Here is a 19,095-nt window from a genome sequence, read left to right on the forward strand (position 1 = left end):
GTCATTTTCCCACAAGGAAACCCTGCTTTATCAATTTCCTCCACTCCTAATGGTCAACGTTTACGTCTCTACCCATTAGTATCTTCACCCCTTATTCCTTCCATTCTTCTCACCCCATATGCTCAAATGCCTTGCAGGTGCCCCCACCAGGGTACAGTCTCACAGCTTGAACAGCAGCTTGTCCGGATCTGAAGGCACCGTCTTCCTCCTCACCAAGATGTCGGTGCCCTCCAAGCTCGGAATCTTGCTCTCTCCTCCTTCCCTGCCATCTGCAGTAGGTCACCAAGGTCTCCTGACCGCGCCTCCTAAAGGTTTCTTGCATCTGTTTCTCTTTTCTTATTCTCATTGCCGACGGCGCGTGTTCAACCTTCTTCGCCTCCTTCAACTCATCTCTAGCCACCCGCCACCTTCTCTTCCCTGACCCCAGCTCCGTTCAGCACACAACATCCACTCTTACAAGTTGAAATCACCATCCTTAAAGAGCAGGAGAGAAGCTCTCACAGCTGCAGCATGGAAACAACAAACACAACTTTGACCAAGTCTATTCTGGCACCAACCAGAAACACAAGTCCTTTGCTATCCTTTTGGCCGCTGAGAAAACTTCCTGCCCAGGTCCTCTCTCCCCCATCTCTCTGGCTCCTCCTCCCTTGTCTCACTTATTCTACCCAAGTTCACTTCCCAACTCACACCTAGGCTGGCTCCCACCTGCAATGCTCAACACTGCTTATGACCTGCTCTCTGAACTCTACCCCAGTTTCTGAAGTGCCTCCACACTTTTAGGTGTATTTCTTTCTTTATTTTTAATGTTTATTTATTTATTTTGAGAGATGGAGAGATGAGATGAACAGGGCAGAGAGAGACAGAGAGAGAGAATCCCAAGCCAGGCTCCAAGCTGTCAGCACAGAGCCTCTGGAGAGGCTCAGTCCCACACACCATGAGATCATGACCTGAGCTGAAATCAAGAATCAGACGCTTAACCGACTGAGCCACCCAGGCACCCCAAGTGCATTTCTTACCATCCACTTCAGCTCTTGGGTTGTATTTGGTATACCTAATTTCATTTCCAGGATTTTCTCATTTTTACCTACCTATTTTCTCTCTTTCAACTTACAACAGGTACACTTCCTGACTGTCTGCTGACCTAATTCTTTTTTTAAAAAATAAAATTTTAAATTTTAGAATGGTTTCAGATTGATGGAAAAGTTACAAAAATAGTAGATGGTTCCCATATCCCTCACAACCTGTTTTGCCCATTATTAACATCTGCATTAGTATGCATCATAGAGGTCCCAAAAAGAGCAGAAAACTTATTTTGCTGATTCAGTTCTGATTGTACTTTAGTTGTTATGTCATTGAAGAAGTTCTATCTCTCTGTGATCTATATGCTAAGAGATTAAGTCCTGATTTAAGTTACTGACATTCTCTTTCACCATTTGGCTTCATTTTATGCTCATAGATTGTCCAAAAATAAAATAGAATAAAATAATAAAACGTTTATGTTAAACATGGGTCTTAGAAATAAAAGGAAATGTATTATTGTAACCATAAGGCAAGATTATTATACAATTACCATCAGCAAAGGATAAATTTCAACCTTTAGTGGCTATAGCAGTCATTCTACACTTGGATTTGCTTGCCATTACTCACTATGATCCGTAACCCATCATACATTCAGTCAATAAAGTGAAATTGGAGGCTAATGTTTTACTTTGTTGGGAGGGGTGGAATACACGGATGTATAATTACTATTTCAGCCCCTCCAACATATTCATTACTTAAGTCATTTTTTTTTTTAAGTTTCTGCACTCCTTGTGACCATCTGGTCACCCCTGGATCAGTCATGCCAAGGAAATGATACAAATGCAAAAAGAAGAGGAAGGTGAGCCTCACAACATCTACTGGCTGCACAGGAAAAGTGGACAGCTGCCCACAGTGACTAGCTACCATGTTTGATTTCATAAAGGAAGTAGCAACAGCAGTTAGCTAACAAAATTTAGCAAAATTTACTGTTTCTCAAACTATGCCCCAGAGGAAACTATTGTTTTCTGAAGAAAGAAAATAGAGGAAACAGCGTCCCATGTTCATTTCACGTTGCGGAATTCAAGTTTAATTTAATTTGCATTTTAATCTCATTACATTTATTTTAAATACATTTTAGTAATTCGTGTATTCTGAAAGGTTATACACGAGCCACAAGAGCTACGACTGATCAGTTCCTCTTGGTCAATACTCAGCTAAGGGGATAGCTTGTGTGGGAGAGTTTTTCAAATATAATTTAGGTGCCACCTAGTTTTCTTAAATCTGCAGAGTTTTTTTTTATTATTTGTTATGTCTAACAAAATGGGCATATCCTTTACAAGTCGTGAATTAAAACAGAAAATACTGATAAAAATAGTAATTTCAGAATACCCTTCACTATAAGATAAAAGTACATGAAAAGCTAACTCCAGTGCTCATGAAGAATGTGAGTCTTAAGGGCGTGACATGAGCTCCGTAGCTGAGTGTGATGGTTCTATGTCAACATCTGGAAAGTCAAAGCACGGGTAGAAAGTGTGACATGTACAGATGTGGAAACTGGATGCTGTCGGCCCAAGGATCCCCAGTACAATGGCTGTTACAAAATTTCGACAAATAGAGACAAGAATCCACTGGAGCATTTATTTTCCTAAAAACGAATAAATCACTTCAATTCTCCAAGAATAAGTTTAAAAATAGTATTTTGGTTAGGAAGTTGATTTTATAGATCAAGGTACAGAAGACAACAGAACTACAAAGGCATCATGGAGAGTCGCCCTCCTAACAGATAGAACAGGCACAAGTCACAAGATTTCTGAGAAGATATTGATAAATACATCCCATTGGAAAACAGAAAAGAAAAAAAGCTTGTAGCAAATTCTTTAATCACACTTAGACATAACATGAAATTAATTATAGGCGACATGAGAAATGAACTGCTATGCTCTTTGATGTTAGCACATGTGGTATTTTACGGTCAAATAAAACTTAATTTATTAAAAATGTTCATCAAGTCCTGATATATGCAGAACATTTTAAGGAGGAAGTTCCCAACAACTTTTTGCACTAAACTTTCTTGCAGAAAACTCTGTTTCGTTTATTTCATTATAATCTTTATGTGAGTTATGATTTAGCCCATTGCCTGACCCCACGACGAAGGATATTTTTTACAAGTGGTAACATCTTCTGCATTGCTATGACACCAATATTTTCTTCACCTTAAAATACACTTCAGGTGTTTTTATTTCATTATTTTTGAATTATTTATTTCAGTGCTGATACCATGTATGTACCCCTAAAAGGCAATTGATGTCCAAATTTTAAGAAACTCCAACAAATTCTCTACTTTAGCTTTTAGAGCTGACGTTTCTTCACATCAGTTTGTCTTGAAATCAGGTATAGTTTTCTGTTTACATAGAAAAGCATGATAGATGTCACCGAGGCATTCAAAATGTCATATGTCAAGGATGTGTGCCTCTTTCTGATGTGTTTGCTTGGAGTCTATGCAGGCTCTGAGAACTGCTGTATAATTGACACTGGTCTTAATTGTTAATTGGATCATATCAAAATTCCTGTCATAAATCTTTCACAATTTCCCATTCGCTAATTAATTCAACTTGAACTCAATCTGGCATTCATAATAAAGTCCTCAAGACTCTGCTCACACTTTTCTTTTAAGCCTTCTCTGCCATTACTTCCTCTGAGTGGAGACTCCAATCTAGGTTTTCTTTTGATTTTAAGACCATTTCTGTCATTTTCCACTGCCTCAGCCTTTTCCATCTTTCTTCTCAATTGCCATGTTTATACTCAGAGTTTAGGCCCCACATTAAATGTTTTCTCCTTATCAACAAAAATATCATCTTCTTTGCTTTTAAATCCCAATAGCAGTTATTTGTATTTCCTTTCAATTGTTGATTACCCTGTGCTCGGTACATCCCAAATGGCCATTCATCTTAGAGAATAGGGACCATGTTATATTTATCTGTTTCTTTATCCCAACCAAAGCATTAAGCCTAGTATCTTGGTTATGGCAAGGGCTCCATATATATGTAGTAAAAAATAATGAATAAACACTGCAGTGTAAATGTAGACAATGCTCCTAATTTTTTTGATAAAGCAGTCTGGTAAGATAATTCTCATAAGAGCTCTAAATGCCAATTCCAATACCGAGACTTAATGTCCTTCCAAAACCATTTTTTGATTTGAGGAGAAAAAAATTAAATTAGTCAACAAGTGGTGTTAAAAAGATAGAAATCCAGGGGCGCCTGGGTGGCTCAGTCAGTTAAGCGGCCGACTTCGGCTCAGGTCATGATCTCACGGTCCGTGAGTTCAAGCCCCGCGTTGGGCTCTGTGCTTACAGCTCAGAGCCTGGAGCCTGTTTCGGATTCTGTGTCTCCCTCTCTCTGACCCTCCCCCATTCATGCTCTGTCTCTCTCTGTCTCAAAAATAAATAAACGTTGAAAAAAAATTTTTTTTAATAAATAAAATAAAAAAAATAAAAAGATAGAAATCTGGAAAATATAAAAAAATTTTTATGCCACATTGTACATCAGAACAATCCCAAATTGGTGAAGGATTGAATGAATAAATGCATAATACAAATATTAGGAGGCACAGAAAAATTTTAATATACCTCACATTTTTAACAATATAAAATACACATATAGTTTCTACCAAAAGCATCACAACCAAGGTTAAAAAACCAAAACATTCTTAAAGGTAATATATAAAATAAATATGACAAACTATGGTATCTCTTATATGAAAAAGTTATTACAAAGCAATTGTTTACAAAAGGTGACTAGCCAATATAAAAGTGCACACAAGATATGAATAAGGTTACCCCTAAGGGAAAAAAAAATAAAGTCCCATAAAAGATAGTCAACCTTACTAATAATTAAAGAACTACAGAAAGCAAAAATTTTCTAACTAAAAGTCGACTTGCATCTCAAATTAGCGAAGATTTAGATATCCCCAGAAAATGCAGTATTAGTAACATTTGAAGAAATGAGTTTGAAGCCTTCCAAAGTTGAAAGAAAAAAATCATGCACTACTCAGGAGGATAGCAACTGGTCGAAGATTTGGAGAGCGCCTTGGCCACATACATCAAAATATAATTGAGCCAATCAATGACCAACTCTATTTCCAAGAATTTATCCAACCAAAATATCGGTACAAGTATGAAAAGATCCATGTCTTAGGATATTCCTTTAGTGGTGTTCAAAATATTTGGAAATTGTAAACAGCCTAGATATCCACTGATACAGAACTGGTTAAAGAATGGCATCCCCAAACAGTGGCAATTAAAAATGAGTTCAGGTTGGGGCGCCTGGGTGTCTCAGTCGGTTAAGCGTCCGATTTCGGCTCAGGTCGTGATCTTACGGTTCATGGGTTCAAGCCCCGCGTCGGGCTCTGGGCTGACAGCTCAGAGCCTGGAGCCTGCTTTGGTTTCTGTGTCTCCCTCTCTCTCTGCCCCTATCCCGCTCATGTTCTGTCTCTTTCTGTAGCCCAGAAATAAATACACGCTTAAAAAAAAAAATTAAAAAACTAAATAAATACAAATGAGTTCAGTTTGTCAAAGGTGAAGGAGATTTTCTTAAAGAATAAGGGCAAATTTAGTGGAACTCAAAATAGGTTACCCAAAACTTCAGACAGCAGATATGTATAAGACTGAAGGGGAATTAGAAGCAGCAAACTTTACTGGATATTTACAAAGTGCCCAATCCTTTATTCTAACTCCACTTTTATTATTTTTATTTCATCTCCACAGTCAGGTCTAAAAAGGTAAATTGTCCGGGAGTCACAACACCAAGCATCAGGACCAGATTTTAAATTCAGGATATCTGATCCCAAAGCTCATGTTCTCTGCATCACACCTGAATTCTGGCATTCTGTGCCAGAACTCAGCTTTGTCTTTGAGGTGCTTTTTTTCTCTGTGTGACCTATGTGTTTTATAGGTGAAGTTGATTACACTACCAGAAAGATAATTATGCTAACCTCTATGGAACTGGCTTCCTTTGAATACTCCTTTTCCTTATGATTTCAGAGTCCCATCTATAGGAAACGTAAAAATGTCTACTAAAATGTAACTAAGATCGATGAACTGATATTTTATTATAAGCAAACACACGGCATATACATTGGAAGATAAGTTCACACCACTGCTATTAAAAATGTCTATGCATACCTGCATCACACTATTCAAATAATTTCCCATTCTTTTTTCAACTCAGTTACGTCTTTTCTGAAAATAGACACTTAGCATAGCTCTTATAGATCTCTTCATCCATTTGAACATTTTGAGTGGTGTTTCTTCACCCTTCCAAAAGCAGTTGTTCAAGAACAAGTTACATATATACTATGAATCCTCCAACATGCTTTCCTTCTTTGGGACAGGATACATTAGTCACTGCATTTGTAAGAGGCCTGAAGACCATAAGTTAGTTATGGAATTAATAGCATGTCAATGGACGAATTCTGTTTTCTACTGGCATCACTCGTCTTCAGGCATTGTAAGAATGCACAAGCATACATCTAAAATTCCTCATCATTCCAGTGAAAAGCACAGTCACACAATTCTTTTTGGCTTCTGAAATATTACAAAATGCCATGATGCCTTTCATATAAAACCTTCCAAGACAAGGTCATAAAAAGCACATATAAAATCTGTTGGCTCAGGGGAAGCAAAATGCTTGGCAAAAGGTCCCCAACTGGTAGCATCCTGTATAGAAATTATTATTTTGTTTTTCAGCTTACTTTCTGTAAATATATTTATGATCCTTTGTTCTATTTGTGTCTAATGATGCCTGAGTACGGTTGACACCAAAAATAAAATCCAGGTCATGAACTTTAGAATATAATGGGTCATTATTCCAGTAGCAAAAATAAGGGGAAAAAAGTCACATTGCCAAAATCCAAGAAGACCCCACCTTTGTACAACAAAGAAGATGTGAGAGTAAGATATGGAAAAGCTGCAACCCAACCACACTCGGCCGTCACTTCCTGGACAGTTATAGCACCCCTGTAACCCACTAGGTGCCAGCCACTGTGCTAAGATCTGGGGGAGTGCAAGAGAGAAAAAGGAGGAGGAAGAGGAGGGGAGGAAGAAAAGGAAGGGGAGAGGGAGGAGGAGGAGGAGAAGGAAGAGGAGGGGAAGGAGGAGGAAATGGAAAAATTGATCTTCTCAACCCAGGATTAGAACTTGGAAAATAAAATCAACGTTGTTCTCCCTCCTTCCACAAACCACCCTACTACGGCAGACATGGTTAAAAAACAGACATGGCGTCTTGGTGAAAGAGAAAAATGGGAGTCTCAAATCCATGGCCCATGTGTGTCCATTTTCCTGTTGCTTCCCAGCTGTGTTTCGGGGGGTAATTTGGGACCCCTGGGGCCTCCCAGGAACTTTGCAAGGCATCTGGAGATGCAGACTCTTTTCTAACAAAGCTAAGACAGTATTCGCCCTTGTCGCAGTGTGAATATGTTACCAGAGGGAGAGTCTGTGTTGTGTGAATGGAGGTCCTGGTCCTTGGATTCTCCAGGAGAAGATGTGCATCTTAGGGATCAGTGCTTGGATAAAGACAGCCAGCAGGAAAGTAGCAAGGGCTACGAAAGTAGCCGTTCGTTAAAGGGAAAGTACTTTCAAAGTGGGCGAGCCAGCAGGTTCCCAGAGGAAGAACCGGCCCCTAGTCGTTTGGGGATGGGATATTATTGGGTTTCTCTGGGCTGGGAGGTCTGGGATGGACAATGGGTGGTCTCTAATAGAGGCTGCTTCCAAACATTAGCAAACTCCTCCCTCAGGTTGGGAAGAGGAGTTTTTGACCCTACAAGATTGGTACCAACCTTCATGGGCAGCCTTTCCCCAAGGTCAGGGCCTTACCCACAATGCAAATGCATTATAATGAGTCTAGGGGTGGCCCTGGGGCAGAGAAGATCATATGCTCTGCACCTGCGGCTCTGTGGTCTTGGAAACCATGAGGTCAGGATGTTGAGTCCTCCGGCTTTTAACCTGTAGCTGATTTAACCCCATCCTTGACTCCAGCTCACGTCTCTACCATCCCCCCTCTAGGACTTGGGACTCTGCCCCTGGGTGTTCCTTCCACTGCTCAGGTGTAGCTTTTACCTAACACATGTTGAGCAGTGGCACCTGTGGGTGTGGGAAGAGTGGCACCGAGCGCCCTGAAACCCAGCGAAGCACCTCCAGTTCCCGGGGTGCCTGACCTTGAGCTTCTGTCCCTGGGGAATTGAGGCATCTGCAAGCCCAGCCCTGTCCCAGTGGGGCTCCGTGGCGGAAAACCTCAGGTGGCTGCTGGGTTGTGGGCCGGCCTTCCGTTTTCTCTTTTGGAACACCACTATCACGTGAAAGAGCCGTGCACACAGAACTAAGGTTATTTATGTTCAGGTTTTTGGCAGACTTCCTAAAAAAGCGAATGACGGAAACCTATCACTTCCAGGTAAAGGACCAGCAGTGGGTGCGGGGCAGGCCCTGTCCACTAGGCGAGGAGCCACCCCACCTGGTCCCCAGGCTACCCCACCTCGTCCCCACCGCTCCCTTTGCTGCTGCTGAACTGGGCCAAGAGGAAGTCAAGTGCTGAAATGCTGAGAAGGGCCTCTGAGGACCGGAGGCAATGTGCTTTGTGCTAAAAACTGAGGAGGTGACCGAAGGAAGCCAGTGGATTGTAAATTCAAACGTACCTTCCAATCAGAATAGTTGGAAAACAACTTCTGTAATCTATAGCCACGCCCCCATTTTGCTTCTGAAGACCCCTCACCATGTCCAACAGGTCATTTTTGGGGTTTCTGCTTGAATCTGTGCTCTCCAAATTTCCGTTCTAGACCCCAGAATAAACATGTTGCTTGCATTTCAATGTCTCATCGTTCCTTGGTCAACGTGAGAACAGTAGGGAATCATTCAAACTGTGTGAAGGTGCTGTCGTCAACATAAGCTTTACAGCTTCCCAATATTTAAAGGCTTTTCTGATGAGAAAGGATATGCTTTCGTTTGATATTAAACAGCAAATTGTGTCCATGTTTGGAAAATCTGCAAAAGTCAGTGAACCAGTATTTCCCAAGGACCAAGGCCTCACGGTGTAGAATCACTGTGGGTAAGAGATTTATTCAATGTGCAAGATAGAACCGTGTCTTTTCATGTAAAGGAATTTAAAAGGTTATTAATATGGTTTCCGACTACATGTTGCAACAATATACTTTTTTAATTCCATTTGTTAAGCTTTGGTGTGCTATCAAAAAAAAAAAAAAAAACAAAGAAAAGAAAAAGAAAAAGAATATCCACAATTACCTGAAAAGAATTTCCAACTAAATATCTCTATGAAATCGAGTTTTTTCCTATATATATACATTTTTAATTTTTTTAATCTTTATTTCTTTTTGAGAGAGAGAGAGAGAGCAGGGGAGGGGGCAGAGAGAGAGGGAGACACAGAATCCGAAGCAAGCTCCAGGCTCTGAGCCATCAGCACAGGACCTGACGCAGGACTTGAACTCACAAATGGTGAGATGATGACCTGAGCCAAAGTCAGACACTCAACTGACTGAGCGACCCAGGCACCCCTTTATCGTATATTTTAAAGCAATGAATTGCCACACATTGAATGCAGAAGCTGATAAGAGAATACAGGTTTCTTATATTAAGCCAGTCATTAAAAAGATTTACAGAAATGTAAATCAATGCCATTCCTCTTACTCATTTTTTTTGTTGGTTCCTGGAAAATCATTATTTTTAATGACTATTTAACAGTAACATAGAATGTTTTTTGCAGTGTTATTTTAGTAAAATGAAAATATTTTTAATCTTTGCCTGACATAATTTCCTTTTTTTTTTTTCAGTTTATTTATTTTGAGAGAGAGAGAGAGCATGCAAGCAGGGAAGGGGCAGAGAGAGAGGGAGAGAGAATCCGCCGAGCCTGACGTGGAGCTGGAACTTAGGAACCATGAGATCATGACCTGAACCAAAACCAAGAGTCCAAGGCTTAACCATCTGAGCCACTCAGGTGCCCCTGACTTAATGTCTAATATGGCAAAATATTGGTAGATATAAGTCAGAAAAGCAAAAGCTCTTTGGAGTCCTCAATATTTTTTAGAACATAAAGACCAAATAGTCTGAAAACTATAGCTCTATAGCAACCCAACAAAACATGAGACAAGGATGTATTTTTTTCGTATTTGTATAATGAAAATCTATGTATGTTGTTTTAAAATGTCATCTAAAAGACACATGGGGAAAGGAATCAATTTTCAGATACATTTACTCCCTTCCTTCTATTGTAAAGGCAAGCCTGCTTCCAGGAAACTTACTGGAAATGAGATTTCCTTCAAGCACTTCCTGAATAAAGAGGCAAACGCCTTAGTATCTCTTAACATTTACAATGGGCCATGAATGCTTTTATAATTTCCATAATACTTTCTCCATGAAGATTTTCTAAATAACTGTGATTTCTCTCTTTTTTAATTTTTTTAACATTTATTTATTTTTGATGGACAGAGAGAGACAGAGCATGAGTGGGGAGAGAGAAGGAGACAAAGAATCCTAAGCAGGCTCCAGGCTCTGAGCTGTCATAGAGCCCGACACGGGGCTTGAACCCACAAACCATGAGACTATGAGCTGAGCTAAAAGACGCTTGATCGACTGAGCCACCCAGGTGCCCCAGATTTCTCCTTGTTTGAATTATCTGGGCTTATGTTTATATCAAGCAACTTACCATTTTAATCAAATGCGAATTTCCATTGCTCACTAGGTAACTTTCACTTTCTTTACCTCTAATACTTTTATGGATGTTATTTCCAAAACCAGGATGTAATAAACTTATTTTGGAAAAACCTTACAGTTTGCCCTTCTTTTGAATCCCCTCTGCTCTTTTTACAGTGCTTTGTTTAGATGAGACACTAACCAATATTTCATCTATGATTGTCAAAAGGAAAATCCCTGTGTCCCAAGTTATAGTAAATGCAGACATAATTGACCTGTAAAAATACTTCCTGTTGCCCCCCAATAGTTCCCCCTTTTGCTTAAAACAGCAGCTTCCATATGGCTATAAACTACTTGGGCCACTTAAAATTGATTATTTTTATATAATAATGATGTTGACAAAACATATCGTAATGTCTGGTATATCGTCTGAGTTTAATTTCAAATAGTTGAGGCTTTGGAGTTCCATATATTCATACATGGTTATTTGTGGTAATCTTCAACCTATGGATATTTGTTAATATTTCACGTACTCTAGCAGATTCCCCATAATCATATTCTATCCCTATAATCTGTTACTTCAGCTGTTTTTATCATGTCAACACTAGACAGCCTGATGGTTAGTAACATGGGTGTTAAAATGAGTTGAGGGGGCACCTGGGTGGCTCAGTCAGTTGAGCACCCGACTCTTGCTTTTGGGTCAGGTCCTGGTTGTGGGATTTGAACCCCGTGTGGAGCGCTGTGCTGAACGTGGAGCCTGCTTGGGATTCTCTCTCTCCCTCTGCTTCTCTTCCCTGGTCACTCTCTCCCTCTCAAATGAATACAAATGAAAAATAACAAAAAAATGAACTGAGTCATGTTTAAGATTCATGAGTTGACTAGAAATACTGTTGAGGCCACCCAGCTCTTTAATGAACTACGTATGTTCTCTGTTGAGCAAAGTCTTGCTTCACTCCATGTTGGACACGTGGCTTTCGGACCCTGAAACGGTGTCCTGTGAACTCAAGAGACAATCTGAGTCCAATTAGGTCAGATGAGACCTGTTGCTTGAATTCCCTCGTAGCTGCCTCTTGCATACCTGTCTTGCAAGGTGCTTTCCTGGCTTATGAAGGTCCCAAGGGCTCGCTTACAGGAACAGTGGTTTTCCTGCCTGTGGCTAGCAAACACTAGGATGTGTGGCAGAGTTTTGTCTGGAACCAGCTTCCATTATAGCTTATTGCCAGCTATGGAGTTTGTGTGGTAGAAAACCTGCATCCTACCCAAAGTTACTGATCTCTGATAAAAAGAACAGAATTAGTATCAATGACCAAATTGATTCAGGTCAGTTTGCAACAATAATTTATTTCCTTCCACACGGAATTCAAGGTTGTTTATTTAAACGCCTAAAAGAAAAGGTAACCGATACAGGAAAATCAGTATGCAGAAAGACACTAAACAAAAAAAGGGCAAAATCAAGGAAAAAGTAATCATGCAAAATGTGATATGATGAATTATGTTGCCATACGTTAATGGAAATTTACGTTCAAAAGTATTTTTCATATGCTGCCTAATCATTTTTATTTGTTTAACTTGATTTTATAAACAGATAATATTTTTATTTTAAAACCCCAGGACACACTTATTGGTATTCTACACAAACATGGTGTTGCATTGGACTGGATAATCAAATCACAATTATATAACTATGCATTTATAAGTAGTCTTTATGCACATTACAGTTTCTACCTACATTATTGTGAGGAGGAGTTAGTTCAGAAGTGAACTAGATAGGCCAAATCACTTATAACTTTTTAGTATTATTGTAAAAATAACATCTAATTAACCGAGCATCATATTTAACCTGAAAAATGCTTTCCTTAGAAAGGTAGTGAATTGTTAGTTAGGTAATTATACATTTATAGTCTGTGAAATCAGTAATTAAATGGTAACTAAAATGTACTTACATGTTTACACACCATAAAATTACGGTATTTTTAACATACTGTAATTAATTTATATTTAACATACACTTGTGTATGCTTGATTAAATGTCAATTAGGCGCCTATTTGTGAAAAATCAACCATTACCAATTTATGGAAATATTAACATAAAGCTAACCATTTTTTCCTTTGAAAAAATTTTAGGTTGGATTAAATGCCATCCTCCAATCCAACTTTTTTTTACATTTCTCAGCATGTTATATAGATATAGATATAGATATAGATATAGATATAGATATAGATATAGATACATAGATACATAGATATAGATATAGATACATAGATACATATCTATACATATATAGATATAGATATAGATACATAGTTATATAACATATATATAACTAATTAATTGCATAATTCAGGACAAATATAACTGCAAGTGCCTAAAAAAAATGAAAAACAAACAAAAGTTTCTTACCCAATTGAGATAATTTTGTTGCAATAGATTAGTATAGCTATTTTAACGAAAACACGTTATTAGTTCTATTTCTTGCATTTGTCACTATATTTTCACCCTCATTATTTTCTCTATATTTTCTGACTTTTTAATGATCAATGATCTTGGCCATGTAGAAATTTATCTTAGGTATATTTTGCACAAAGTTCCAATAAAACGCAATTTCATAAAGCTATAATTTTATCACTATTTTTGTAACATATTTTTTGGAGAATGAGTGTTGCTTATATGTAAGTATATATGAAAGACCTAGATTATTTAACCTATTTAAAATGATATACACATCTTTAAATAATGCTCTGTGTGTGTGTGTGTGTGTGTGTGTGTGTGAGACTTTAGAAGTCCTGTAAAAAAAGGACAGAGATAAAGAAATCCTTGATGGCATTTTGATCGTGAAATTGCTTCTCATATGCTTTAGACTAATTGGTCTGTAGCTAAGATTTTCACATAAAAGATTATATGCTTCACCAGAGTAGGTATGACTATAAATTAGCAAAAATTCCAGCATCTCAACTGTTTAAGAAAATTATACATTTCAAAATGGAGACCAGAATTCTGAAAACTTTGGAGGGTAGAGACACACACACACACACACACACACACACACACCCCACTGGGTAATATAACAGCTTTTTAAAAATGCTACCATTTTTGCATGAAATTCAACAAGTGCTACCACTGAATTTGACCCTTCATATGGACATCAATCATTTCATTTTTCCTTATTGTGTCAATATGAAATTGCCTGTGGATATGGAACAATTGCTTACTGGAGATTATTTGTTTTTGAGAATCTTTGTTTATTTGTTTTTAAGTTTGCTTATATGAGAGAGAGAGAGAGAGAGCACAAGTGGAAGAGTGGCAGAGAGAGAGAGAGGGAGACACAGAACCTGAAGCAGGCTCCAGGCTCTGAGCTGTCAACGTGGGGCTTGAACTCATGAACTGAAATTATGACCTGAGCTGAAGTTGGATGCTTAACAGACTGAGCCATCCAGGCGCCCCTTCAGGAAACTCTTTAACAGCGATAGCTATACAGTTGTTCTCAAGTGTCTTGTGGAGAATGGTCGTGGAAGTACCTAATGCTCAGTGGAAAAATGATTAGCATTTAGTTTTATCAGTTAAATCATGGTACATGGTTACAGGTTATAATGTTCCACTTTTAGCACATTTTAGCCAGATGAATATGCTGCTCATATTCACTAAAGTTAGTAAAAGGTGATCAAACAAATCGTGTATGTCATATTGACAAACAGCTATTAAGGTAATTTTTAGTTCAATTTCAACTGATTATTCTGGCTATTGCTTGGATGTGTAGATTTGTGGTGTGAGGTCAAATATGAACAAATACAAAGTGATTCAATCTGCTGCTGAGGGACCATCTCAATTGTCCCAGGAGTAAGGAAGTCCAAGGTCCATCTAGGATAATCTCTACAATGGTATGTTGGATGAGGGACCCAGGCAAAGCCTGGCTGCTGACTGATTAGTGTCATCGACCCAAACAAAGGACATCAATACAGAGAATCATGCCCAAACTGGGCAACAACTTTGTGTATTCCCATAATTAGATCTCAAAGGCCAAATCATAGTAGCATAATTAAATTAAAAGCATTCTGGCATGCAGGAACATCAGAAATTGGGTTTTTTTCCCTTATTTTTTAACCCAATTCTCCATTTCCTCCCCAAAGCATCCTGTCACACAAGATGCTCATCAGTCCTCATTTATTAAATCCTTGAATGGCACAATGAGAAGCATTATAGCGAGGCATGCGTGAAATAATCCTATTTTTCTCTTTAAAAGCCATTTTCCAGTAGTCCTTATAAGTTATCCCAATTTATTCCTACTTTTGATTTATTCCTAGTCTTTTACCAAATTCCAGCCTCCAGTATGTGTAAATGCATGCATTTGAAAGAAGGCTTCTCAAAATCAAGATTCACATGGTAGTTATAGAAACAAGTTATCTATATTCCAAAACATTTATAATGAAGCCTGTATCTCTTAACACTCTATAGTAAAAAAAAGGAAAAGTCAAAAAGTCACAGACTAAAATAATGTATGTAGTTGTAAAAGAATTAAAACCCACAGTCTGTATTGAGATGTAAAATATTTAAGGTAATGCCCCTGATACATAGTAGGAGACATTTCGTTTTCTGCTGAAAAGGTAATGTGAAAGCAATTGAGTAACATGTCCTAAAAATGTTAATGTAGCCTCAGTGTTTACTTAGAGAGCATTGATATCATACCTATAAAGATATATAAATATATGTATATATGTATTTAAATATATCTAAATATGTATATGTCCATCCATTTACATAGGAGATGTATAGGAGATGTATAGGAGAAGATTACGAGTAGATATTTGTGGCCTCTGTTTAACCACTTATGTTAAGACTTTAAGTTTATGGTGGTAGTTATTCGACTGTTCTTAATCTAACTTCCCTGTGTTTTTATTGACAAAGTTCCAATCCTCTGCCAAAAAACAACACAGATTCAAAATTATAACACAATAGAAAATTAAGAAAATTAATGCATAATAAGGAAATGTTAGGGAGGAATTGATTTAACTATGGCAAAAATATATTGGCAAGTGATCAGTAGCCTGTGGAAAGATATCACTTTGTAGGAAGAAGGCAAAGAAACATCTTGTTCTCAATCTCCTTGCAAAGAACACTGGAGAAAGACACAACTTTGTCATCATAACCTGGGACAGCATGAGTGGAACTTTCTGAGGCGGTTAGGTGCATCTCATGTCCTCTCCTCCATCCTTGCCCACGCATATCTTCTTTATTTGTAGACAATATAATTTGAAGAAAAACAAATAACAGATGAAAAGGATTAATGATGAGGATTCATGAAAACCTAGAATATCATCTAACTAGGTAAGCACAGAGAGAGGAAAATGCTGGGTGGTAGTCCTAAAGATTTGAGCTTCACATGTTTTTATGATGAACGTAAAAGAACCCGACAGACTCTTTTCGGTCCCCTTAGTCACCAGAAATTCTTCACATTTATAGAAACAGAAAATGGTGCCATAATTATTAACTTACCTCCGTTAATCAGAATGTGGTAACAACAAGCGCAAATTCTCATGGCCATCACGCAGTGAAGGTGTATTTCTCCCTCCCCTGGGGCTGCCGCGGGGTCCTGGATCACTCTCCAGGGCAGCTTTATACGAGGACTCAGCAATCCAGGGAGCTCCACATTGTTCGCCCAAACCACTTCATCACAAGTGTGTTTCCAAGATCATTGCAACACGGGAGAGAAACTGGAGAATCCTCCATGGGTTTTCCACCACAGCCACAGCCACTAACTGACGCACTTTTCACATTTTATTGACCAGTCTCTACCCCAGCAACAGGGGAAATACAGAACTATGTTGCGCTCCAAAGGAAAAGAGAAAGCAACACTGATAAATGCTAGCAATGTCCACCAACCAACTTTTCTAAACGTCTGCTGGATGCACAGTAAATGTGGGCTAGCAGTTTGTACCCATTTCTAAATGAGCTCCACTTGCCCTTCCGACAGACAGCGATTAGGATAGTGTTTGTTTTGAAAGCATTGGTACATGCCGTTATGGCAAAGTATTTCTTAATTTGTACTTGATCCATAAAAGAATGTGACTAATAATCTGAAGGCAGCAAAGTACACAGCTGGAGAAAATCAGCTGTAAAACAAGAGTTTGAAGAGATTCGGGGAAGGAATGGGAAGATAACCAAAGGAAATAAAACATAAACTTAAAGACCTCACAAAAGAAGGCCGAGAAAGAAATAACACTACCAAGACTATGGTAGCTACACTGAAATCCCCTGTGATAAAATACAATATGAAATATTTATCTGCTGTGATAGGACCTATGATAAAATATAACGAAGGGAAGAAGAGAGGGAAAAGTGAGGAACGTGAAATACATGGAAACAAAAAATTAGAGGTAACATTGAAATATTGACTATTGCAGAAGACCAAGAGTGAAATTCACATGATATGCTCAGGTCCCTGGAGGAAAAGAACTGAAGTGATGTAGGAGGAAATATATTCAAACGTAAAAACGCCCATGGGAAATCCAACACAGAGAGGAAAGGTTGCCCTGGCCAACTGCCCCAGGTAAGTCTCCCCACACTAAGAGTACCAGTCATGGAAGAAAGTCATCTTGGTAGTGGTACCTCCAGCCCCTGTCCGGCCATCCCGGGAGGAATACGACCGGTAGAACAAAGATGAGCTACTCCTACCTAGCCCTGTGGGAAGATTTGGGGGCAAAATAAATATCATTTTTAAGTCATTAAATTTGGGGTCGGTCTGTTAAATAGCCACAGATGACCGTATCTTTGGCATCATTTTGGGGAACAGAAAAGGGAAACTATTCGGTAAAAGACTTTAGAAATCGATTATCCATCAACGAATGTTCATTCGCAGAAATCCCTGCCTGAGGACAGGGACTAAAGGACCAGCCTCACTGGGCTGAGTCACGGAATCTCTTTACTGTATAGCTGTGATGACCGGGCGAGTTGGGGTTGGTCATAAACATTGTTGAAGTGATTGTTCGATCCATGTACATAGCTAAGTAATAAAATAATTTCATTTTTAAGGCAGGCTACTCTTGTAATCTTGATAGTGAGGGAAATTTTTCAAAGGCAATAGGTCAAAAGGCAGTTGCCATAGATGCAGGTGAGGAAGGGGAAAGTTATTGTATGTTGAGAACGTCATCTTTTGAGTGGTATATTATACGCTATATTTAAATGCATTTGTTATATATTTTGTCCTCTGTAAATTTGGCTTATCAATGAAAATGTTAGAAAGTGTTATTATGGAAATGTAAGTTTAAATAAAACAACACAAAGAGTTTTCCCAAAAAGAAAGAAATTTTAAGGAAAAATCACAAAAAAATTACACAAGCGAACAATGCAAGGTAATAAGAAAGCTACATTTGAAAATTACGAATGATCTCATGATTTTGCACATATTTGACAATTACACTAAGCAAAGTAATAATACGGTTCTCTTAAAAGTCAACTCTGTCAAAATCTGTTTCCAGAGCAAATTATTACATTTGATAGGTAATTCATCTGCTTATATTTTCATATTGCTTAGTGATTTCTAAGACATCTTGCAAGGGATCATGCTCAAGACTTTCTTAGTATTTTAATGGATATAAATTATCGCATTGAGTCTCCAAAATTAAATCAAGCATAGTCAGATATTTTACTTGACATTCAGACAGAAATATTAGGAAATCTTACGTTTTATCGTCTATCATTTTTTAAAGTATTTTCCTTCCAAATCGGTTTTTTCTTTGTTCAACTATCGATAAAAACATCTGCAGAAATAGTTTTCAAATTGTAGGAAAATATCAATTTTCAGTTGTTAATACTTCTTCCTGTAAGTGGAAAAAGAAAGAAATGGGTCTGAATTCAATTCATATGTAAATTACAAATTACTCACATCAGGCAAGTACATTAACTTTTAAATTTTGGATTTAGGGCATTCCTTAGTCCAGTGCACTGGTTCACTGTACAAAGTAATGAAACTACAACGGGACACTAACATTTTTGCCTTAATGTCTGGCATGTTTATATCAAGTATCAACACTTTGGTAGATTATGCAGCAGACATTTTATAAGTTAATTAATGAAAAATGCTAAGTAAATTTTCCAAAAACACATTTACCATACTTTCTAATAATAATGCATTTGCAATTTCAGTTCCACAGCAATCCAATTTGCTCAACATTATTTCAAACTTTGTGTTTACACCAAATTAAGGTCACAATTGCATAAACTTTTAGAGCTGGGAGGGACCTCAGACGGCACTTAATGAAATTGCTAATTTCACTAATGAGGAGATTGAGGGAAGTTAAAATCATTCGTCCACAGGTACTCAGAATTTATTGTATGGCACCACTCAACTTCCCAATTTGTAATTGTGTCTAATATTTACTAACACAGA

The 19,095-nt window shown here is 38.1% G+C and overlaps 1 long non-coding RNA gene across 1 annotated transcript; it reads right to left on the minus strand.

The window, feature by feature from the left end:
- Window positions 1-12,035: 12,035 nt before the first annotated feature.
- On the minus strand, window positions 12,036-16,742 carry LOC125146817 (uncharacterized). Its single transcript, XR_007144902.1, has 2 exons — window positions 16,203-16,742; window positions 12,036-15,937 (listed from the first exon to the last, which is right to left on the minus strand). It is a non-coding gene; the product is annotated as an uncharacterized LOC125146817 (long non-coding RNA).
- Between the last annotated feature and the right edge of the window lie 2,353 nt (window positions 16,743-19,095).

This window comes from Prionailurus viverrinus, chromosome A1, assembly GCF_022837055.1.
Source record: "Prionailurus viverrinus isolate Anna chromosome A1, UM_Priviv_1.0, whole genome shotgun sequence".
Classification (NCBI taxonomy): Eukaryota; Metazoa; Chordata; class Mammalia; order Carnivora; family Felidae; genus Prionailurus; species Prionailurus viverrinus.